A 24,814-nucleotide genomic window follows, 5' to 3' on the forward strand; every position below is an offset into this window, starting at 1 on the left:
CACTTGACAAATTGTTAAGTGAAAGAACAAGCCATCAGGACTGGGATGTGGCTCGGGTGGTAGAGTTCTTGCCTAATGTGCATAAAGCCCTGGGTTTGATCCCCAGAGCAGCGTGAGTCAGGTGTGGTGACACATGCCTGTATTACCAGCATTCAGGAGGTGGAGGCAGGAGGATCAGAAGTTCAAGGTCTGAGTGAACTATTCAGTGAGAGAGATGGTACATTAAGTGACCCAGAGCCCAGGCAGGACCATGTCACCAGGCAAGTGACAAGGACACCTGTTTATTCAGCTTTCAGGAGGGGTCTCAAAGGTTTAAGAGTGGGGTCCATAGATACTTGACTTGCCTAGTAACTTGGTCATAGATGTCCTATTGATCCCTGGGTCAGAATGCTTGGATTCAAGTTCTGTTTCCGTCATTTCTTAACTATTCACCACCCATAAGATTCATTTAACCTCCCTATGTTCTTGTTCCTCTCATTTGTAAAAGGGGGTTATGAGTGCCAACCTCATGGCCACCAGAATCAAATGAGGTGGAGACGTGTAGGAAGGGTCACTATGTACTTTACAAGTGAGATGAAGGTCTCTCCAGCATCTATGAGGGACTGGGGTGAGTGGCGACCTAGACAGGCCGGGCTTGGTCCCACACAGAGGAGAGGCAATTACCTCAGGGCAGCTGCTCCCTCCTGAGTCTGGGGTGTGGAACTGCAGGGGGGCAGAGAGTGTCAGCTGATCAAAGCTCCCTGAGCACTGCAGCAGAGAGAAGCTGAGCTTGGACTCAGCTCCTGGGAGCACTGCAGCAGGGGGAAGCTGAGCTTGGACTCAGCTCCTGGGAGCACTGCAGCAGGGGGAAGCTGAGCTTGGACTCGGCTCTTGGGAGCACTACAGCAGGGGGAAGCTGAGCTTGGACTCAGCTCCTGGGAGCACTGCAGCAGGGGGAAGCTGAGCTTGGACTCGGCTTCTGGCCAGACTCAGGCCTCCTGCCTGGACTAGACCAAAGGTGTGTTCCCGGGAAGAAGGTATGGTTCGGGTGGTTCATGACAGAACAGGACAGCCAGGCATCGTCTTCTAAACCTGGCAGCCTCCTGGACCCCTTCTGAAGCTACACTTGACCTTCTCTGATCCTGTGCCCCAAGCCCTAAGGAGCCCAGTGAGGAGAGATTCAAGCATGGACTGAGAGATTGCATGTGGCTCCCAGGTTTGGAGGAAATAGTTTTCTCTCAAGGCTCAACTCCTTCACCTGCCAACATGGGGCCTTTTCTGCACCTCACAAATGGAGACTGGGCTTTGTAAAGGCCTCCAGGGAATCCATGCACTGGTCACAGGCCGAGTCCTGGGAAACATCTTTTATCCCAGCCTCCAGCTGGGGCATGTGAGGGGTGAGTTTCAGGACAGTGGATTCCAAAATAGGGGCTTCTCTACTGTTGCGGGTTCCTGGGGTGGGATGAGGGGGGCAGGTTCAGGAGGGAAGTAAGGAGGCAGGAGGCCAGAGGAGAGGGTGCTGGTGGCCGGGAGAGCCTAGGAGGGTAGTGGAGGAGGCTGCTGAGCAGGTTATCTGATGCCAGGACCCAGCCATGCCAGCGCTGTAAAGCGATTGCTTATAGCTGTGTGTTTAAAGCAGTTTACTCATGGTGCCAACTGTTCTTGGATGATTTTCTCTAAATGTTTGATGTTTTGTACTTGTGCCCAGAGGCAGTTTTCTGTGGTGGGGGCTCTTCTGTCAATCTGTCATGGTGAGTGATTAGAAGCAGGAAGGAGGTACCTGATGTCCCCTTGAGGGGCTGCAGGAGGTCTGTACTCACAGACAGTTAACCAGGCAGATACTCTATTGATGAGTCCACTCCCTCGACCGAGAAATCTAAACCCGTGACTGTGGGTGGGTAGGGTGCCCAACTGTCGTGGTGTCTTTGTCCTCAGGATGCTTAAGATTGGATGAGGTATTCTTTCTTTTTCTGGAAGTACATGCACAAGACATACAGACCACAGACACACAGATACACACACATAGACATACACAGAGATACACACACACACACACACACACACACACACATACACACACACACACACACACACCCCTCCATCCCTGACACACACGAGGCTTGAGTATTGGCTACCTAAAGGCTCTCTGGGATGGTTTCCCATCACTAAACCTATCTGCGTCTGGTTATCCCTCACTACTTTGAATTCTTTTCTGCTGTGAGGAGCCGCTGACTTTCTTGGAATCTCAGCAGCCAGGGAGAGAGGCATGAGAGGTGGGTAGGCTGTTGGTTGCCTGGCTCCTCTCTGGTTTCTGATCTGACTGTAGGTGCTGAGTGGCAGCCACCCTGGGCTCAGAGCCAGGACTCACACAGCCTCTGGACAAACCAGAGACTGAATGTCAGCTGCAGAAGGCCAAGCTTGGATCAGGTCTGGTGAGTCTAGTGCCCAAGTCTGGGCCTGGTGGAGAAGGCCTGTGAGATGAGTGAATGAGTGGAGATCTGTCAGGGTTTCAGAATCCAGCTTTTGTTTATGAGTGGGCTCTTAACATGTAAATGCCCTGGCTTGAGGCAGCCCCTGCCTCCTTATCCTGAGGCAGGGAAAATAGCCCACCTGGGGCAGACTGATCCAGGTTAGACTCTCAGTTTGTCAACCAAGAAATATGTCATCTCAGTTCCTTCACTAAGGGGTCAGGACATCTACCTAGTAGAGCTGAGGTATGGTGTAATTGTGGCACATGCAGGAAGCCTACTTGGAAGCAGTAGGTTTGGAGGGATGGAAGCTAGCTGTGTTCTAGAAAGTTCCTGCTAGTCATTGATTTGGCAGGAAATCCATGAGCTGGGACTGTCACACCACTGCTAGCTTGGGAGCCAAGTCCAGCTCTGAGGTCTTGTCCTGCCACCATGGGGTGGGGACAGAGTGGAGGAGCCCTCCATCAGGACAATGGGCTTCTTCCTCTTATCAGTCAGTTTTACTTCCCTGTGTGTGACTTGGCATGCGCCCTCCTTATCCTTCTCACTCAAGGGACAGAGGTTCTGATGAAGAGATGAAGATAAAGGGGCTTGGGAAGGTGTCACAGATCCTAGGGGGTAACGGGGGAAAGATCACTAAGGGGCTCTTTACCCGAGGTACCTGCTGGGGACCATCCAAACAAGTTAATTCTCCTCTGCATGGTCCAGAGCTTACATCTATCATCTATCTCCCCAGAAACTTGGGGGATTTTTCATATGAGATATTATTTCCCCACTTTGAAGCTATCACAAGTTCAAAACAGAGACTGGGAGGAGATGTGCATACCACCTTAGTCCTCGGAACTCATATTGCTTTATGGATGGGTGGTGCAGAATATTCCTTTACATTATGTGAAATGTGCAGCACTGTGATTGGTTTAATAAAGAGCCGAATGGCCAATAGCTAGGCAGCAAGAGGTTAGGCAGGATGTCTGGGGGCATATAGGTCTCAGGGAAGAAGAAAGGTAGAGTCGGCAGCAAGACACTGAGAGAGCAAGATATGCAGAAGGAGATGTAAAAGCCACGAGCCATGTGACAGCGTGTAAAGAAATAGAAATTTGTTAATTTAAGTTATAAGAGCTAGTTAGAAACAAGCCTAAGCTACAGGCTGGGTTTTTGTAATTAATAATAAGTCTCCTTGTCATTTTTTTGTGAGCTGGCAGCCCCCCAAAAAAATCTGTCTATAAATGGGACGGTCAACAAGAAGAACCATGAGGAGCTTTGGCTCCTGAGAAGTCAGTCAGTCCTCCCACAATGTATTCCAAACTCTCTAAGCAGTGGGGCTGGAGACACTGGGAACAAGCTCCCTGCTAGACTTCACCAGGGATGGGGGATCAGCAGATCCCTGTGGGACAGGGCACGGAACCCAGGAGATACTTGGTGAAGTTGTTGCAGAACCAGATGCTGTCCATACGGTCACCAGGTCCAGCTGTCAGGATGCCTTTCATGACCATGTCACCTGATAGCCCAATGGCAGGAAATCATTGCCACTCTGGGGTCAAGAGTCTGGGATAAAGGTGTATTCTGCCACTTGCTAGCAATGTAGCTGGGGTAGGAGCCTCTGGCCATCATTAGCCCTGAGCCTGTGTCAGGAAGTGTACTTGTCTAGCACATGGGAAGCTGGCTTCCATACCCAGCTGGTGCTTGCCTGGACTCAAGCACTCCAGAAGTAGAGACAGGGTGATCAGAAATGCAAGGTCATTCTTGACCACATAGCCAGTTCAAGGCAAGCTTGACCTACAATGAGACCCCATTACAAACAAACAAACAAACAAACCCAAACAAATGAAGGAAAGCTATATGTGCAGACAATGGGTGAGGGCTAGGGAGGGCATTTTTTTTTTTTTTTTTGCCTGAAAGTTGCTTGGGTATTGCTTGTAAATGGGTACCCCAGAAGGTGTAGCATGTCATACAAGTGCAGAAACTCATTGCCTGGAACATACATGAACAATGAACAGGCTGCAGTGGTCTATAGGATTCTGCAGTCTATAACGGGGATATAGGACCCCTTTCTCAAAAACAGTGGATCACTAACCAAAGCATGAGGCCTTCTGGGCACTGAGAGATTGCCACAGGTCATATATAGGAACACAAAGCCAGCCTTGGTCTTGGGGCAGGGGGTTGTTGCAGTTGGGGAGGGCTCCTTCCTCTCATGAGTCTTCAGGAGGCTGGGACTGGGGAAGGCTAAGGGCAGAGAAGCATGGTAATGGAGGGTCAAGGACTGCCTCGGCCCTGAGCAGACACAGAGGGACATTTCCTTACCTCCCATCCAGCGAATTCCCTTCCCACTCCAAAGCCAGCCCAAGGTAATAGTTTTTGACACATTTCATTGAAATATAATAGAATATTTGCATGGCATTATTAAATAAATAAGGGTTGACTTGAAGCAGTGCTTGTTGGGAAATGTGATATGAAAATTCATTTAATATGAAAGAATGTGGAAGCTTGAGTATATGGTAATAGACTGATTGCAGATAGTATCTGATAACTCCATACAAATACATTTCAGTCACAGTATCTGTCAGGCTGGTCCCCGGCTCCAGAAGCGTACAGGGGTGACCGTATGCGGGACCTCTCTTCTGGGCCAGATTAGAATTAATTAATTGGGAATATTGTGACATTACTTTTGTAATTAAGAAGCACCACTATTTGCAGTGGCGGTGAGAGGAAGTGTTTACTGTTGTCTCCAACGAGGCAGGAGAAAAAAACTGAGACGCGGCAAAGCCACAGCCGAGAGACGTCTGGAGTGGGAAGTTCTATTATTTTTGTCTTCAGCTTTCCTGGCTTGCCTATAGCATGTGGGGCTCCAGATAAGAGGCTGGGTCTCCGGGCCAGGCCAAGGGCAGAGCTTTCAGCACCTCCCTGAAGGTCAAGGGTAGCTTCTCTCTCAGGCTTGCAGATCCCAGGAGGCTGCCTCCCAGCCTGCAGATGGGGGAGGGGGTGTGTGTCCTCCGGGGAAGCTGTGACATAATGAGCAGGAAAAGCAGAGATCAAAGGTGGGTCAAGGCTAGTGAGCAGTGGCACGCCCCTTCCTCTCTTGATAAACCGTGAAATCCATTTGTCCTTGGCCGGGGTGAACTCGGCGGAGGCGGACGCAGTCACTTCTGGGCATCTGCAGAGGGGCTCGAGAGGGAGGCGAGGTGCCCATATGCTGGCCTGTCTCCCAGTACACGACCCTGGGAGTTTGCTTGTCTTTCTGCCTTTTCCTTTCCTGGGGAGAAAATGGAAATAATTTCCTTTGAAACGTGACATTTCCTAATCCGGCGCCCGGCCTGGCTGACAGCAGGATTAGTGTGCTCTGGCTGCCAAGCCTGGCTGGCCACATGCAGGCACCTCCCGTGGGGCTGCGGTGGCCAGAGCCAGCCCCCTCCCCTGGCTCTTCTCCCATCCCCAGGCTGGTCTCAGCTGTCCCATCCCCTCCATCTACACATAGAGGACGAGTGAGCTGGAAGCCAGCTCTGGGGGCCCCTTCCTAAGCAAGGGACTGAGGATCTGTGGGGTGGGTTCTTACATCCACCTAAAACCATTAGTGTTGTTCACCAAAGGGAAGGCGAGGAAGCCAGGTATTGGGAGGAAGAGTTCCATCTCGACTCTGCAGGGACTCACAATGGGATGTGGGGCACTTCAGGACCCCTGTTTGGACTCCAGTCTTAGCCTCCAAAGACAATGTTGCGTAGGTAGCATCGACTCCCTTGACTCCCAGAAGTCTCTGATTGAACAATTTTTCTCAAGGCACTCTCATTAATAATATAACATTGTGTTTATTTATATATTTATTTATATATACATATATGTCTATAATAGATAATATTGAATAAATAAATAAATTGGTGGTTGTTTACTAAGCAAAGCGCTCTTCTGGCTTTGCCTTGCCTTCTCCACAACTGTCCTTTAAGGTGTTCAAAATGGGCACTTTGCCCCAGGGTCTCTCCTAGGAGATGTGCCAGCCAGCCAGCACACTTACCCTTGTGCCCTGGAGCTGCTTATTAGAATGCATGATGTCCGTGGATTGCAGCATTCTGATAGGTGGATACCACCCTCTTCCCCCTCATAGATGAGGAAGCTGAGGACCAGAGAGGGTAAGACATTTGCTCAGGTTAGCACAAGCCAATTAGAACCCAGATGGGTCCAGTTCCCAATGTCCTGTCCCTCAGCTATCTCTCTACGAACCACTCTTCCCTATTCCACATAGCCCTCTGTCCAGTCCATGAACGCTTGGATTTGTGCTAACAGTCCTAGCCAATCCAGCTGGGTGTAAGTTTAATTTATAAAATATTTAAATTTCATTTATTGATTGTGTATGTGTGTGTGTTTTCTTCACAGAGCATGTGTGGAGGTCAGAGGACAACTTGAGGGAGTCATTTCTCTCTCTCCTTCTACCATACAGGACTGGGAGTCCTTGAATTCAGGTCCTTAGAGTTAGCGGTCAGTGTTCTTATCGGCTGAGGCATCTTGCTGGCCTGTGTGGAGTGGTGTAGTGAGGCCCTCAGCTTCACAGCCAGGTGGCTTACCTATTGTGAGCTCCGAGACTGAGACCTTGGGAGGTCTCCCCAGACTCAGAAAGCCTGACCCGGAGGCTGCGTCCACGGGTCAGGATGAAAGCTGGAGGCAGTGTGGACAGCTGTTCAGAGGGGGCTGAGTAAGGACGTCAAGCAGTTTTGCATGAGCCTGGAAGCTTCTTTCCCAGCCTTTGAGATTAAGAGAAGAACCCCAGGGAGCCCAGGCTTTGTGCAGTGAATAAATAGCCCGCTGCAGCCAGGAGGGAACCCGGGAGGTCCAAGCCTCCTCTGCCAGGGTTTCTCCTATCTTTGGCCTCATTGTCTAAAGCTGCCCATCACAAACTGAGACTCTGTGGGTCTTTTAGAAGTATTTTGGGGCCCTGAGGAGGAGGGAGGGAGTCTCTGTCCCCACCTCCCTCCTTCTCCCCGCCCCCTCCTTACTAGGTGTTGTAATGGAGTTTGAAGCCACAAGCTTTCTGTGTAAGGTGGTTGGGGAGTTTGGGGGGGGGGCAGGGAGTTGAGGGGCTGGTGGAAAGAAGTCTGCAGAGTCAGTGAGGGCCCTGCCTTCCCCTTGCGTGTCCAGTGCAAAGTGCCCAGAGTGGGATTCGGAATGACAGATGGGGGAAAAGGGTTTCTTGCGAAGGATCGGGCGATGAGAAGACAGCTTGGTCTGAGGCTGGCTTTGCGGGGAAACCTGTGGGAGATCAGAGTAGCAAAGCCAGCAGAAAGCTGGAAACAAAGTATCTAAAACTCCAGAGGACTGGAAGGGCTGGGCCCACCTGAGATCTGAGTAGGTAGAGCATGGCCCATTGGGAACGACCATCCCAACGTCTGAGGTGTCTTGGGTGACTGTTTACAGGGACTGCTTCCCTTGAGAGCATTGTCCGGCTGCACCAAGCTGTCCCTCATGCTCTTCCTTCGCGTCCAGCGCGTTCTCCTCACTGTCTCTTCACTGCCTCTTTCTTAGCATCTCTGCCCCTCCCATCTCCCTCTCTCTTTCTCTCCCTCCCCTATCGATCTCCCGACCTCTGCATTAGCATTCACAACCTCCGGCACCAGCCACTTAGGCCAGAAAGACAGCTCCTTGGAAACACAATTGAAATATTTTTATAAATGACCAGCGGAGTTTGAGTGACATGCCCTTCTTAGGCTAAATAAAATTAAAGTTAAACCCTCTAAAAAATACATGAGCCAAACATCCTCTGCACATTTCATTATGCAAATGCGGCTGTCGGGGCTGCACAAATTAGCCCGCCTTTTGAAATCGGCTGCTGCTGCCTCCTCTTCTTTTTCCATTCGTCTTTTCTCTCCCTTTGGGTTGTGAGCGAAAAGGCTTTGTGGTTTTTGGCTGACAGCTGGAGTCTAGGGGAACAGGGCGGCTGGAGGGTGGGGACCTGCAGACTCCTTATTTCTTCTTTGTCTCATTCTTTCCTTTCTTTGCAGGTGAAGGCAGTGTGTGTGTGTGTGTGTGTGTGTGCTTGGAGGGAGGTGGGAGGGACATGAATGCAGGGTGTCTCATCCTTTCTCTTTCCAAACTGCTTGGCAGGGTCTGGCCAGGAGAGGTCAGCCTGGGGTTGGGAATGGGAACTTCCAGAATTGGGAAGGGTACTCAGAAACCCCTTAGTCTGGGGGCTGTGGCTGCCGCTGGCCCTGGCAACAGATGACCCTGACCTCAGGTCCAGGCACTCCTCCCCAGGGGCTCAAGTATACACATCATGGCTTTCTCTTTGTTTATCTAATCCCAGATGGCCCCTGAAGAACATAGGTGGGCCTCTGGGCTTGTCTAGGAGGGTCACAGCTCCTCTGACGGGGACATTAGGAAGGAGGAGGATGCATATTGGGATAGACAGCTGCCCAGGCCACCAGGGACTGTGATCCGTAGAGACAGCCCTTTCTAACACTGTACTGAAGTGAAGTGTCAGCCTGACTCAACTGCCCCACCCACTGAAGGAGGAAACACTCCAGGTTACATGAGGATCTAGAGTTTCCATGTTTAGACATATCTAAAAGTGTTTCTAGTTACAGTCAACAGGTATAGGGACTGAGGGCAGAGTGGCCAAGGCCCTGGATTTGATTAGAGCTTTTCAGTGCTCGGTGGTGTCCAGTGAGTGGGCTGTTACAACATAGTGCTGTGATCTGGGTAACTCATAAACAGCAAAATGTACATCTCTCCATTTTGAAAGTTCAAGATTTAAGAAACAGATCCAGGTATGTATTTATAGATGTGTATATTCATTTGTATGTTTTTTAAAAAATCTCTTCCTAATATTTTTCTCTCAACTCACTTACATTATTAACTGATGTCACTAAATCTGTCCATCTTCTTACTGCTGGCTGCCATAGGCTGTTTTGCCCTGAGCGTCTACCAAATGCTGCTTTTGTTCCTCTATGTGGATAGACATTCATGCTTCCTGGAATTCCTTGGAGGGACAGTTTGCAATCTAAGTTCTCCTGGGTGGTATGAAGAAGTTAATCCGAGGTTGTGGGTCCCGGAAGATCTGTTGGGCCTTGGTTGGTTTCACTTAGAGCAACAGGTAGCTGTTGGGGTCGCCTCTGCCAGGGTCCCTCCCCTGCCGTCTCTGTGGGCTTCTGTCTCCTCGGCATCTTTTCCAACACTTGTTGGCATGGCGGCCATGTGATGGTCTTCAGGCTGCCCTTCGCTCTCTTCGCTCAGCTCTGATTACTGTGTGATTGTACAAATGTCCTTTTCACGGACCTGCTGTGAGTCCCACCTTACATAAATCACTGGTCATCGTTTTTGCCCTTCCTCGGCTGTGTTTTTCTTGCTGATTTCAAAGAGTTCTTAAAATATACTGTCTCCACATGTCTTTGTTTTAGTCGTGGGTTTCACGGGGTCACCTAGCTGTCGGCTGACTCTGTAGTGTCCTTCTGGGAACAGAAGAGCTTTGGATTTATTCTAGTCAAATACATCATTTCTTTTTTGTCTTGTAGTTTGTGCCTTTTGGGGTCTTATTAAAGAAGTCATCTAATAATAAGGTCACATAGCTACCTTTTACATTCTCTTTCATTAGCTTTATAGTTTTGCAGACCATATTTGGGGGCCTAATTGTTCTAGGATAGTTCAAGTTTTACATGCTAGAAAGAGAGACATACGGTGCTTTATTAAAATCTGTATGGTAGCCGGGCGGTGGTGGCACACACCTTTAATCCCAGCACTCGGAAGGCAGAGGCAGGCGGATCTCTGTGGGTTCGAGGCCAGCCTGGACTACCAAGTGAGTTCCAGGAAAAGGCACAAAGCTACACAGAGAAACCCTGCCTCGAAAAAAACCTAAAAAAAAAAAAAAAAAAAAAAAAAAAAAAAAAAAAAAAAAAATCTGTATGGTAAATTTCGTTTTCATTGAGTAAACTATGTTTTCCACCAGTGCCCGATGAACTCACCCGCATTCCATATGCCATCGGAAATACCCTCTCACCCGTGTGAACTTTATACAAAGACTCCTGGGCTCCCACTTTTGTTCCGTTGGCTGATATTGGTTAGTGCCCATGTCAGTATTATAGTTTCCTAAAAAAAAAAATAATAATAATTGCAGCTGTCATTAGAGTGTCCACACTCGGTTCTTTCTTTCACTGAAGTGGTAGGCTTGCATTTCCCTGTCCACTTGGAGTCAGACACGCCTGTGTGACTCCTCAATTCAGACAGAGAAATGTGAGTGCAAGCGATACCTGTTGTCCCTTCGCGGAGGATGCTCTCCGAGCTGGTGTGTAATACGCCGTGTCCTCTTCCCTGCCGTGACAACCCATGCTGCTCCTGGCCAGGTAGGATGCTGCCAGCTGGAACCTGCGGAACAGTGAGAAAACCACAGAGTCTTCCAGCACCCATGATGGACATGGAACACGTGTGAAGAACAAGTCTCTGGTGTTTCAGTTGATTGTATTTGGTGGCTTTTGTTTCTTCTTCCTTCCTTCCTTCCTTCCTTCCTTCCTTCCTTCCTTCCTTCCTTCCTTCCTTCCTTCCTTCCTTCCTTCCTTCTTTCTTTCTTTCTTCCTTTCTGAGACAGGGTTTCTCTGTGTAGTTTTGTCACCTTTCCTGGAACTCACTCTGTAGCCCAGGCTGGCCTCGAACTCACAGAGATCCACCTGCCTCTGCCTCCTGAGTCCTGGGATTAAAGGCATGCATCACCACTGCCCAGCGGCTTTTGTTTCTGTAGCAAAATATTGCCTAGCCTAACCAAAGCACTTGTCATGGTCCAGACTCATTCTAGTAGCTCATAAAGGCATGTTTCTCCTTTTAAAATAACTACTCCTTTGTGGTTTTCCTTCTTACATTTAATTAATTAATTGACAATATCTCACATAGCCCAGGCTGGCCTTAGAACTCACTGTGTAGCTGAGGCTTGCCTTGAGCTCCTGATCCTTTTGATTAATCTCTCGAGTTCTAGATTATAGGTATGCAGCATTCTTCTATTGTGGAATTTGCTAATCCTCCAAGATATTGCAGCTGAAAGCAAAAATCCACCTACCCAAGGAATTTGGGGCAAGAGTGTTATAGAGGCAGAGACCGCTTCATGTTGCTGAAATACAAAGATTTACTTTTTACAGCAAACATTATTTAAAAACAAAAAGACATTCTCACTGCACAGCCCAGGCTAACCTGGAACTTACTGTGTGGTCCTTCTGCCTCACTCAGCCTCCTGTATACTGGGATTACGGACCTGGGTCGCCATGCCTGGCTAAGCATCATCTTTTGAAATCTACGCAGGTGCCACCTCTCCAGGCTCTGCAGTGGTCTCCAACACACTTCTTGACTCTCTTGCCGCTTTTCCGGCGATTCCCCTTTCCTCTTGATTTTCATTCTCTGCTGTCCTCCCTTTTACATGGACAACAACAGGTTCCCTCTGAGTCCCACGTGGAGAGGGGGAGGAGGGGTTTCCCTTCACCCCAGCTTTTGGTGCCACTGCCACTGAGGCCTTCAGAAGGTTCACCCCTTTTTTTTTTTTTTAAGATTCATTTATTTATTTATTATGTACACAGAAGAGGGCGCCAGGTCTCATTACAGATGGTTGTGAGTCACCATGTGGGTGCTGGGAATTGAACTCAGGACCTCTGGAAGAGCAGTCAGTGCTCTTAACCCTCTGAGCCATCTCTCCAGCCCCAGAAGGTTCACTCTTATTCCACACTTGTCAAGATCATCTTCCCAGCGGTGACAGTTCTCCCCTAAGAGCAATTGTGATGCCAGCTGTGAAGACAATACAGAATCATCCACTTTGTTACATATAAAAGAGGCCGGGAAACTGGACAGCTCTGGAGCAGGAGAAGGAAGACACCACTCAGATAATGTGTCCTACATCACAGACCAGCACATTTCCTGTGGATAAGTGATAGAAAAGTAGAGGAAGGGACAGTCAGATGGCTCTGAGGGAGAGAGGTGCTTGCTGCCAAGCCTGACAGCAGGAGTCTGACTTCTAGAACTCACATGGCAGGAACAGAGAATCCACTTCTGAAAGCTGTCGTTGAACCTCTCTGTGCACGCGCACACTAATAGGTAAATGTAAAAGTATTGGAAAAAGAAGAACAAAAGTCTGACCTCTGTTTCCAACCTTAGTAATACAAGAAGAACATGCACATAAGCCGGCAGGCTTGATTGTGCTGGGAGGCAAGCGCTTGAGCTTCTGGTTGTAGCCAGAATTTTAAGAGAAGGTGAGCTTTTTGTCCTTGTAACAAGACCTGAGAGAAACCAAACCTGCGAGGAAGAAAGAGATTTCTATTGGCTCACAGTTTTATAGGTTTTGGTCCATGGTCATGTGGCCTCATTGCTTTAGGGCCTTTGGCGGTGAGATGCAGGGCATCCTGGCGGAGACCCTTGGGAGGAAAGACTGGTTCACCTCATACTGGCCTGGAAGCGGAGGAGGGGGGTCCTGGTATCCCAGTATTCCCTTCAGGACACAGTGGTCTCCAGTTCCCCCAGTGACCTAACTGCCTTCCTCTAGCCCCCTCTCCCAAGAGTTGCTTCCTCCTGAGGACAGCACAGGTGCAGATGAAGGTTTTAGCACACAGGCCTTGGGCCGACACAGAAGATCCAAAGGCTAATCAATAAAGCTGGCGACTTTAGTGTGCATGAGAAGAAGAAATTTGCAACTCTAATAAAGTGTTCAATAAATCAAGAACAACCCAGAAAGCAAACACTTGAATAAGCAAGTCCCTGAGGAGGGAAAAAATGATATACAGAAAAAGCACTCAGATTCATAAACTGAAAACTAACTTCAAAAATCATCCAGGAATTTCATTCGAATTATACTAAGTTCACAAATTAATTTGGTGATTGCTTTTTCTATGAATTTTCTTCAGCCTTACTTTTTAATAATTTATATTTTTAAAAATTGTTTGCATTTTGCCGGGCGTGGTGGCGCACGCCTTTAATCCCAGCACTCGGGAGGCAGAGCCAGGCGGATCTCTGTGAGTTCGAGGCCAGCCTGGGCTACCAAGTGAGCTCCAGGAAAGGCGCAAAGCTACACAGAGAAACCTTGTCTCGAAAAACCAAAAAAAAAAAAAAAAAAAAAAAAAAAAAAAAAAAAAAAAATTGTTTGCATTTTTAGGTAGACTAATTTCCTAGTACTTGATATACATACATACATACATACATACATACATACATACATGCGTGCGTGCGTGCGTGCGTGCGTGTGTGTGTGTGTGTGTGTGTGTGTGTGTGTGTGTATGTGTGTGTGCTGTAATTACCTTTGTTTTTAACTGACTGCTGAGAACAGAAGACAGGCTAACTTTTTTCTTTTTCCAGCTAAGCCTCCTCTCTCTTGCTCTTGCTCTTATTGCCTTTTTGAGTGTTGGCGTCACACACAGGTGGGGTGACAAGAAAGGGAGAAAGTCCTTAGGTGACTGATACGGCCGCAGGGGAGCTGTGGCAGCAGGGACTAGCTAGAGACCATTTCCCTAGAACCTCCTCCTATGAACGCATCTCTCAGTGCCCCACCTAGGATGGGATCATAGAGTTCAGCTAACATTGGTCCATGAGTTGGGGGTAGAACTGGAAGCAGGCAGTTTGGGCGTCTTGGTCAGTGAGTATGGTTTGGATGTCCATTGCATGTGGTTGTCAATCCTTAGACCAGGGATTGATCTCCTTGCCCCACATACTGGCAAGCCCAGGCTGAGGTTTTCTGGGGAGTCAAGTCTTGGACTTGTGGTGATAGGATTGGGTCTCTGCCTCTCTAAGGCATGAATGGGTCTCTGGAACACCCCAGATCTTCTTCCCACTCTGGAAGGAATGGAGCCAGACAGCAGAGTCTCTGAGCAACATCAACTGTAGCTAGAACATTCTGTGTGGTGTTAGCCACAGGCCATGGTGTTTGGCTAAGCTTCGAGGGGCATCCGTGTTTACCACATGCATGTACCATCGCTTTTGATGTGAAAATAATTCAGAAAGAGAGGAGGGGGGAGAGAAAGGGAGGGAGGAAGGGAGAGAGAAAGGGGGGAAGGGAGGGAGGGCAGAAGGGAGAGAGAGTCTATATAATTGAGACTCAGTGGAAGAAACCTGCCAAGAGTCAAATATCCAGCTAGTAATAGAGAACTCCATGGAAATAATCAAATTCTTTTTCCACCAACGAAGAGAGAACTTGAATCTCTATTTCTCCCCCCTACACGGGGTATTGAACTTCCTTATGGCAGTTGACTGGTGGAAAATGAGACCAGAGCATTAAGATTTATTTTGTTATTGAGGATAGCTGATTCTTGAGCTGGAATGGCTCCTGCTTCCTGCTCCCATCATGCCTGCTGTGGGGATGCAGGGATTACAAAAGTGTGCCACCATGCCTAGCTCTGCACGGGTTCTGGGGATCCGAACTCTGGTCCTCACACTTGCATGGCAAGTACTGGATACACCGAGCCGTGTCCCTAGCCTCCAGCTATTTTTTTTTAAATATAAATATATTTGTGTGTTTACTTTATAATCAGCCAACTTAGTAAACCTTGTTGTCATGTATAACATCAAAAAGTTGATAGTATTATGTTTTCCAAGTAAACAATCGTACGTGTTGAAAAATGCTGTGTATCAACATTGGGATAATGTCAAACGATCGTTTTGCATTAAACATTGTGGCAGTTATTGCACAGAATATCTTCAGTCCTTTCCATCACTCACTGCCACTTCATAAGTGGCTTTACAAAGTCCAGTTTGTGTGTGAGTTTCTCAAATGTCCATCCAGTGCCCATGAGATGGCCTCTGAATCTCCTCATTTGATCTATCGCTGTGCTGAATCTCTAGATGGCTTAAATATATAACTGTTCTTGAATTGCTGGAGAAATTTAATTTGGCTATTTTTTTTCATGTACTGTTAGTTTCATTTTCTAGAATGTTTTGTTGCGGTAGTCATAAATGGTATTAGATTGTCTTTCTTTTGTGTGTTGTTATATTTTGATGTTACTATTGTGTTGCTCTTTCATATATTGTGTGTGCGTGTGCATGCGTGTGAGTCTGTGGGTGTATGCTGAGGCTGGATGGTGAGGTTGGGTATCTTGATGACCTTCCACCTTCCTGCTTGGAGAGAGGCTCACTCACTGAACTAGAAGCTTCCCCGCTTGGCTGTGCTGGCGGACCAGCAAGCTCCGACCTTTAGTGCTGGGGCTAGAGGCACATACAACCATGTGGTGGTATTCTAATTGTACTGAAATGTGATTTTGATTGTATGTTAATAAATAAAGTTGCTCGGGGGTCAGAGCTATTAGAGCCATAGACAGAGTGTGGCGGTGGCGGCACACGCCTTTAATCCCATAGATCTCTGTGTGTTCAGGGATACAGCCAGCATTGGAGGCATATGCCTTTAAGACCTGGAGGGCTGTACATACAGACAGTGATGAGGCAGTCATGTGTTTGGGTTTACAACCAATGACTATGAAATGACTTACACACAGGGAAACAGCTCTCTTTCGGGAAGCTGAGACCACCACAGGAGGAAGGGTGAGATTTTAGCTCTGAGCTCTGACCTCTTGGCTTTCTCTTTTACATTGGTTCTGTGTTTCTTATTTAATAAGACAGTTGGTTACATCTACACAACCATGTCCGACTTTTAACTCGCACAGTGGAGATTTGAACTCAGGTCCTCATACTTGCAGAGCTCTCGCTCACTGAGCCATCTCCCCAGCTCCCCCCCCCCCCATTTCTTTTCCTCGAGACACGGTCTCCTGTACCCTGAGCTATGATCTTGAACGCAACGATAACTTTGAACCCTTGATCTTGCTTCCTCAGCCTCCTGAGTGGTGCGGTTGCAGACGTAAGGCACAGTTTCTTCTCTTCCCCTCCTCCTCTTCTTCCTCCTCTTCCTCTTCCTCCTCTTCCTTCTCTCCTCTCCCTCTTCTCAACTTCATGTTTGTTCACAGGCAGAGTCTCACGATGTAGCTGAGACTAGCCTTGAACTTGGGCTGCAGCCAAAGGTAACCTTGAATCCATGAGCCTCCTGCCTCAGTTTCCCCAGTGCAGAAATTACAGGTGTGAGTCCTCATACCCACTTTACGCTACTTTCAGTTGTTAAAAGGTTAGTCTCCTTGTCCCCACCCTTCAGTGCACACTGAAGGAGTTTACACAGCACCAGGATTCTTCGTTTCTTAGGACCTGGTTAGAATTCTTCCATGGTGTCGCATCTGGGCCTCGGGCTCTTCCAGGGAGGGCTCGAGCATTTTGCCAGCTGTTCTTGGTTTCAGTAACGTCACGTCCTGTTTCACTTTCTATCACTTCTACACTTGTTTACCCCCCAAACGCTTTATTATTTAGAGATGGTTCTGTTATCTGTCGTTGGCTGGACGAGATTAGCGAATAGTTATTAGTTATCTATTTTATTGACTGAAGAAAGCATGTAATCACCTTTTGTATTGTGTGTTAATTATGTAACCCTCTCTTTTAACCCAGCATCCAAGGAACCAGGGCTTTCTTCTTAATTTTGTAGCTTCAGTCTGTTGTCTTATTTTCTACCTTCTTGAGTTCACTGCTTATCTGTCTTCATTTATTTTAGCCTTACTTTGTAATTTTACTCTTTTAGCGGAGGTTCTGACAGAAAATATTTTTACCAGGGTTGTTTTAAAAGCATTTTCAAATTTCAGTTTTGATTTCCTTTTTTCCAAGTGCTGTTTGCAGGAGAGAATGAAAAGTTCTGAGTGAAAAGGTTTTATTTCAAGCTTCTATTTTTATTACATTACACCCTCAGAATATGGTCCCTCTAAGTTTCTTGTTTGGAGTACACTGAGGTTTTCTTTGTAGCCGAAGGGTTTCAGAGTTTGAATTTCCTATTTTGAGGGCTTTTGAGCTGAATACTCTCTCTCTCTCTCTCTCTCTCTCTCTCTCTCTCTCTCTCTCTCTCTCTCTCTCTCTCTCTCTCTCTCTCACACACACACACACACACACACACACACACACACACACACATACTTTCTCTCTCTCTCTCTCTCTCTCTCTCTCTCTCTCTCTCTCTCTCTCTCTCTCTCTCACACACACACACACACACACACACATACACACATACATGTGTTGTCCTGGCTAGTTCTATGTCAATTTGACACAAGCTAGAGTCATCAGAGAGGAGGGAGCCTCAGTTGAGAAATACCTCCATCAGATCAAGCTGAGGCCAGCCTGTAGAACATTTTCTTAATTAGCGATTGATGTGGGAGGATCCAGTCTATTATTGGCGGGGCCATCCCTGGGTTGGTGGTCCTGGGTTCTGTAAGAAAGCAGGCTGAGCAAGCCATGAGGAGCAAGCCAGTAAGCAGCACCCCTCCATGGCCTCTGCATCAGCTCCTGTGGTGGTTTGAATGTAATTGGTCCCATGGAATCATAGGGAGGGGTACTGCTATTAGGAAGTGTGGCCTTGTTGGAGCAGGTGTGGTGTTGTCAGAGGAAGTGTGTTACTGGGGGCTGACTTTGTAGCCTCCCATGGCCAAGCCAGGCCCAGTGTGGCATTCTCTTCCTGCTGGCGCAGGTCCAGATGTAGAACTCTCAGCTGCCTCTTCAGCACCAGGTCAGCCTGTGTGCTGCCATGCTTCCCACCATGACAATAATGGACTAAATCTCTGAACTGGAAGCCACCTCCAATTAAATGTTTTCTTTCATAGGACTTGCCGTGGTCATGGTGTCTCATTAGCATTAAAACCCTAACTAAGACAGCTCCTGCCTCCAGGTTTCTGCCCTGCTTAAGTTCCTGTTCTGGTTTCTTTCTTCAGTGATGGACTATGATGTGGAAGCATAAGTCAATAAACCCTTTCCTCCCCAACTTGGTTTTGGTCATGGTGTTTCGTCATAGCAGTAACCCCGACTAGGACATATGTATTCATAAAGTTATTCTAATACACACACCCTTCTATTAATTATTTTTTGTTTACTTCTGCCCTGGTCAGGTGGTCAGCGGTGATAACCCTTGACTTCTATTGTGTCCCAATTTCTCCTTGAGTTTCCTGAGCTGTTACTTTAAATATGTTCATGTGCCACTATTTAAAGCATGAAAATTCTTGGCCATTAAGTGCTCACTGACTACCAGCTCCCTACCCATCCCAAGTTCAGTCTTCCAGCTCCTGAAAAATTGTGTTTCTTGATTTTTTTGTATGTGTATGCTGTTTTTGTTCACTTATGTACAACCAGTCTCTCAAAGTAATTGTACATTTAAGATCTAGAAGAAATTTTAGCTTAATTCTGACCCAGAATGAGAGTAAATTTTTTTTGCTGATAAAATTCATGTAAATTAATATAACAGCCATGTTTGGTTTTTGCTATTTTTTTTGGTTCAAATCGAGTTTTGTGTTATATTTTCTGGTTTTATTGCTGCCTCATTGTTTTTCAATCTTTTATTCCATTTTCTACTTGATCTGCTTGAGGTTTATATATGCATTTCTTCTACTCATTTGCAAGGCTTGAATTTCCCCTGGTAGTATCTATGTCTATATTTCCATCCATTTCTGTCTATACATCTCTTTTTCTTAATACCTCTTGGCTCCTTTCTGAGAGTAAATTACTGTATTTTTAACTTCCCCTCACCATTTTCTTTTAATTGATTGCATTGTCATTGTGTTTTTCTTCATTTTAAAGGGTGTACACTTCTATCGCTTACTTGACTCATTTCAAATGTCCCCAAACAATTATTTCTAAACAAAAATGTTGCTAGCCACCCACCCATTTAAAAAAATTTTTTTTTAATGTTTTTATTTTTTGGTTTTTCTAGACAGGGTTTCTCTGTGTTGGCCTGACTGTCCTGTAACTCACTCGGTAGACCAGGCTGATCTTGAACTCACAGAGATCCGCTTGCCTCTGTCTCCCCAGTGCTGGGATCAAAGGTGTGCACTATCACCACTGCCTGTCTATCCCCAACCCATTTTTATCAGCTGTAGCATTTTTGCCTGATTAGGTTGTCACCATTGCATTTGGTCCTGTGGCTGCCATTTCTGCCCTGATGTAGAGGTAGCCTGACTTACAGTTCTGCTGATTTAATGTGCTCTTCTTCTTAGGCTGTTTTCTTGCATTCATCCTTCAGCATCTTGAATTTACCCCTTATGTTTCTTCGAGCTCATAGATTGGTGTTCTCACATTATTGCATGTCTACTGGAGCTGACCTTGTGCTAGTTTGCCTGGGTACAGCATTCTTAGATTACACTTTTTATTCCTTTGCCTTGTATCATGATGTGGAGCCTTCTAAGGTGACCTTAATTTTTTTTTACCTCCCTCCCATGTATAAAACTATTTGATCTTGTCTGTCCAAAGGATTCTTTGTCTTTGAAGTTTGTTCCATTATGAGATGTGATCATTTCATGCCAGTGTTTTCCTGGGACACAATAGTCCTCTTCAGTCTGTGATTCTGTTCTTTCTTGTTTTTGGAAAGTGATAATAAATTATTTTTAAATGTGTGCTTTTTCTGCAGGGCTGTAAATTGTGTGTAGGATTGTCTGCTTTTCAAAACTATCATTTTCTTTCTTGTGTGTGTGTGTGTGTGTGTGTGTGTGTGTGTGTGTGTATGTGCACATGTATGCACAGGTAGAAGGAAAATACTGAATGCCCTGCTCTATCGTTCTTTGACTTACTCTCTTGAAACAGAGTCCCTCCCTGGATCTGGAGCAAGCTCCAGCAACTCTCTTGTTTCTAGTCTCCATAGTACTGGAGTCCTAGGTGCTTGCTTTTATATATATGGCCATGCCTAGGTTTTAGGTGGGTGCTGGGGATTTGAACTCACATCTTCATGCTTGCAGAGCAACTGCTCTTGCCCACCCAGCCATCCTCTAGCCTCTCTCTCTTAACTTCTTATGCATTCCTACTAATTTCTCTTGCCTTTTCCAAATCTGTCCTCTGTCTTCCCCTATTCTCTCTGTTGGTTTTCTATACATTTTTTTCTTGTACTTTTTTTTTTCTGAAAAGTGCCATCTTATGATATATGTCATGTGCTCATCTTTTGAATTTAAAGGTACATTTATATCCTTTTTTGTACTCTTGGTTTATGGAAGTAATTATTTTGCTGGGTTCTTAAAATTCCCGCGGTATTATGTTCATCTTCTCTATGTCAACATTCTCCTCCTTGTCAAGAATGTTCAAGAACTATTTATTCTTCGTCTTTCTCTCTTTTAGAAATACGTGTTTATTTGCAGTTCTGGGGATTGAGTCTAGGACTCTGTTGTAGTTGCTTTTCTGTTGCTATGAAGAGACTCCATGACCAAGGCAACTTATGAAATAAAACATTCTGAGAGCTTGCTTATACACAGTTTCATAGGGTGAGTCCATGGCCATCATGACAGGGAGCATGGGAGGAGAAAAAAAAAAGAGAGAGAGACTGGGCCTAGCTTGGGCTTTTGAAACCTTAAAGTCCACCCCACAGTGACACACCTCCTCCAACAAGGCCACACCTCCTAATCCTTCCTAAATAGTTCTACCAACTTGGGACCAAACGTTCAAATATATGAGCCTCTAGGGGCCATTCTCATCCAAACCACCACAGGCTCTAAATATGCAAGATAACTGTTCTTTCCCTGAGCTAGCCTCTTCTTTAAAAAAAATATTTTTGATTATGTATGTGTGAGGACTTGTGTTTATTGGGTACAGTGCCTGCAGAGGAGGGTGACAGATCCCTTGGAATAGGAGGTACAGGCAATTGTGAGCCACTGGGTATGGGTGTTGGGAGCTGAACTCAGGTTCTCTCTAGCCCATGAGCTGTTGTACCTCCTGCCCTATGATGGTTCTTTTGTGATCATTGATTTATCATTAGATGAGGGGAAAATTTCTGGGGTCAGCTGTTTGTATGACATTTTGGACTGGGACAGGAGGTCATGGGCCTGGGTTGTATTCCAGCCCCCAGGGCTTCCCTTACGATGACATCAGTGTGAGGTCTATCATGGTTTCCATCTCACTGGACAACTGGCAATGGTCGCCACAGACAAGCCCTTCCCCATTCCACTTCCTAGATGGACTGCCTCTGGCAAAGGTGACTTTCAGTGTGACTCCTCACGCTGCACTCTCCCTGTCTCGGTCATGTCAGGACAGGCCCAGGATGGCTGCCACTGGCAGACTGCATTCTTGTCCTCACTGTTTCTAACAAATGGCCCGTCACCTGACTCTGCTCCCCAACCCTGCTCTCAGCCTCCTTTTGTACTCAGTTGACCTTCACAGACCTTCCCTGGCCTTTTGGCCTCAGCTCAGACATCTGCGATAACTTTATCAAAGGTAGACTTTGTTCTGGATTCTTCTGTAACTTTTAGGTACCTCGACTTCCCACACTTTCTTCCTACCCAAACTACACTAGTAACTATTTCCTCGGTATCTCTATCCATGTATCTTTTTAGTTTAATTTTTTTAAACATTCATTCACTTATTTTACATGGGCTTGTGTGCGTATGTGGAAGTGTGTACAGGCCACGGTGTGCATGTGGAGGTCGGAGGGCAGCTTGCAGCCTTGTGCATTTGGTTATAGAGATGCCAAGTGGAATATAGCCTTCTGGGAGTCTGCCTGGCTAGCTCCCGGCCATCTGCAAAACCTGCTCAGATATCGCCTCTTCTGGGCAGCCTTTCTGACTGCTCTGTTGGTATTGAGGGCTCATACCTGTAAGCTTCTCCCATCTCTGTTCATCTAGAGGGTAAATGTCTGGAAAGCCATCCTCTCTCTTTCCCTGGGCTTGGGTTGGGCCAGTAGATACTCAATAAAATTTGGATCTGCAATGCTGTGTTTGTACCTAAGGAGACAAGGGCCTGGTGACAATCTGGATCCAAAAATGCCAGCGTTAGTAAGTATGTCTCATTCATGGTCTGGACATGCATCTGGGTTGGTTTGCAGGCCACGCTCATGGCCTGGTTGGTTGGATGAGTGTCTGTTTCTATGTCTGCAGGACAAAGATGTTTGTGATCCTGCTCATGTCTGCCCCAGGCTCAGCACAGGCCAGTGACAGGCACCAAGGAGTTCAAAGGATGCTTCTGGGCAGAGATCAGAGCTTGAGTGTACTGTCTCTAACATCAGAGAGGTCTGGGTTTGAGGTTCAGCTCTGACTTTGGGGTCAGTAACTTAACCCCATCAGTTCTGTTTCTCTTATCTGCTGCTTATCACCTATTGATGTTGACATAGTCAAGCTGATTCTCTATCTCTCTCTTTCTCTACCTCTGTCTATGCATCTTCTCTATCTCTTTTCATCCATCTTTCTAGTCATATATACATATTATCAATGATCAACTGTTATCTATCTATCTATCTATTCACCTATCATCTTTATAATCTCTCCTCCTCCTTTCTCTTTCTCCTTCTGTATCTATTCATCTATCTTTTCATCTATTTACCCTCACCTCTCCAGTGCTTTTCTTCATTCCTGGCACATATCAGTGCTCAGTTGATGTTAGTTTCATAAACTTAAAATGGAATGTTTTCTTCATTTCCCTCCACCTAAATGACAGGAATCAGAGGAGGGAAGGGTCTTTTCCAAAGCTATTCAGACTCTCCCTGTTCCCCACACCCCCCACAGGCCTGGCATAACAATGATAATGAGGCTCGCAGTTGTGCACTGCATGGAACACTTGGTAGCTCATAAGATGCTTCCTTGTTCACTCTTCCATGACACACTCGGCAGTCCACTCAGCCCCATGGCAGGAAGACCCAGGCGTCAGAACAAGGGATGGTGAGCACAGTAGCAGAGCAGCCATGGCATCCTGGGGTCCAGCTGCTGCTCCCCATCCATCACATCCTACCTTTCCCTTGCCAAGAAGCTTGCATGGGTTTGACCTTGGAGCTCCCTTTTCAGGGCTTGGAGAGGGATTGGAGGTGCCTGGGACTCACTTAAGGCAGAACCCACCTGCTTCACATTGGTCTTTTTTCGCTGGCAGTCGGCCCAGGCAGTCGCCCCTCCTGTGTGCCATCCCGGAGGGCCGTGTCCTCGTTCACGGACCATTGGGTGCAGGCTGCTGCTCTCTCTTGCCTAATTGCCAGTCTCCTTGTTAACACCCTCCCTCTGCCTTCCTGCTCCACAGATCCACCTCTCCTGGTTCCCCCACGAATACCTCCTACTTGATGAACAAGATGTAAGTATACACGTTATTAATCTTCCTACCGAGGCAATTACAGGCCCTGCAAAGTTCCTCCTTGGCCACGTTGGCTCTTCTATGACAACCTTATCAGGTTAGCAATTTCAGATCTGCATTAAGTGTTCAGAAATCAATTTTCAGCTTATTTTGTGTTGCAAAGTTTGCCATGCCTGAAACCGCACTGCTAATTGAACAAGAGCAATTGATGTTTTAGCAGTAATTAAAGATGGTAATTATGACCAAATCTCCCCCATGGCCTACCGTGTTTGCTTTTGGACCTGTCAGAATGGCGGGCAGGCCAAATCAATCTTAATAAAGTTAGTAGTTCAGAAGTCTCCCCAGAAATGGTGTTGCCCTCCGGGTGGAGACACTGTGGTCACAGGGAGCAAGAAGCAAGGGATGGCATGCTTCGGGCTGTGTGGAGACAGTCAGCTTGACAACCGGGCAGTCGTTAGATATGGCCATCTTGGCCTGAGAGTCTGCCAGTCTTGAGCTGGCTGCAGAAGTTGGGTCAGGGCCTCCGAAGCCCGGGTGGGCACACTGTGGCATTGATACACCTGTAGTGTATTTCGGAAGAAATGATGCCTGTGCCACAGAAGATAACTTCCGATCACTTGAGAAGGAGAACTAACAGGATATTCAGCAGGCTATATATACGTGTAATGTGTGTGTGTACATGTATATGTATTTATATAATAGGATATGTGTATGTATGACACATATATGATGTGTACGTATATGTATTTGAGAACTTGGCTCCCATGATAATCTATCTGTAAGCTGAAAGACAGAGCAGGTATCAGCATGCCACAGTCCAGCTCTGAAGAATGCAGAACCAGGAGACAGTGGCATAATTCTCAATATGAAGCTAAAGGCCTGAGTGCCCTGAGGCCGCTGTGAGTTCAGGAATATAAAATATGGAGAACCTTGAGTTTTGATGGGCAAAGGCAGAAGGCTTATGAAAGGGGGGAGGAGGGAGAGAGAATAAATTTACCTTTCTCTCTGGGCCTCACAGCAGGACAGTACAGCCCACTGATTTAGAAATGCCCTCCCTAACACATCTATGTGTGCAGGGAGCTGGCACACATGGTCTATGGCTGAAGGAGTAGGGGGAGGGGTGGGGGAGTTCAGGGCTTCATTCAGTCTCTACTTTAGTGGTGTCTGGAAGGACAGACATGACTGGGGGGTGGTTTGCACTGCAGCCATATGGCAGTGCTGTGACCCGACTCTCCTGGACAGTAAGAAAGATCTCGGCCATGATAGTCCACAAGCTCCTGCTGGCCATATGGTGACGTGTGTACGTTTCTTGACTTGTTATACCGCTCATACTTCACAGGGATCCA

At 46.8% G+C, this 24,814-nt stretch overlaps 1 protein-coding gene across 2 annotated transcripts in view; it reads left to right on the forward strand.

Annotated features, from left to right (window-relative positions):
- Positions 1-379: 379 nt before the first annotated feature.
- Positions 380-24,814, forward strand: part of LOC121830825 (uncharacterized) — a 46,912-nt gene continuing 22,477 nt past the window's right edge. Inside the window, exons 1-2 of one of the 2 annotated variants that reach the window (XR_013052730.1) lie at positions 380-1,376; positions 23,418-23,565. The gene's annotated coding sequence lies outside the window, so the exon portion shown is untranslated. Of the gene's footprint in view, positions 1,377-22,678; positions 23,566-24,814 lie in introns of those variants that run through there. The other variant, XR_013052731.1, reaches the window with a different exon arrangement.

This window comes from Peromyscus maniculatus, chromosome 7 (genome assembly GCF_049852395.1).
Source record: "Peromyscus maniculatus bairdii isolate BWxNUB_F1_BW_parent chromosome 7, HU_Pman_BW_mat_3.1, whole genome shotgun sequence".
Classification (NCBI taxonomy): Eukaryota; Metazoa; Chordata; class Mammalia; order Rodentia; family Cricetidae; genus Peromyscus; species Peromyscus maniculatus.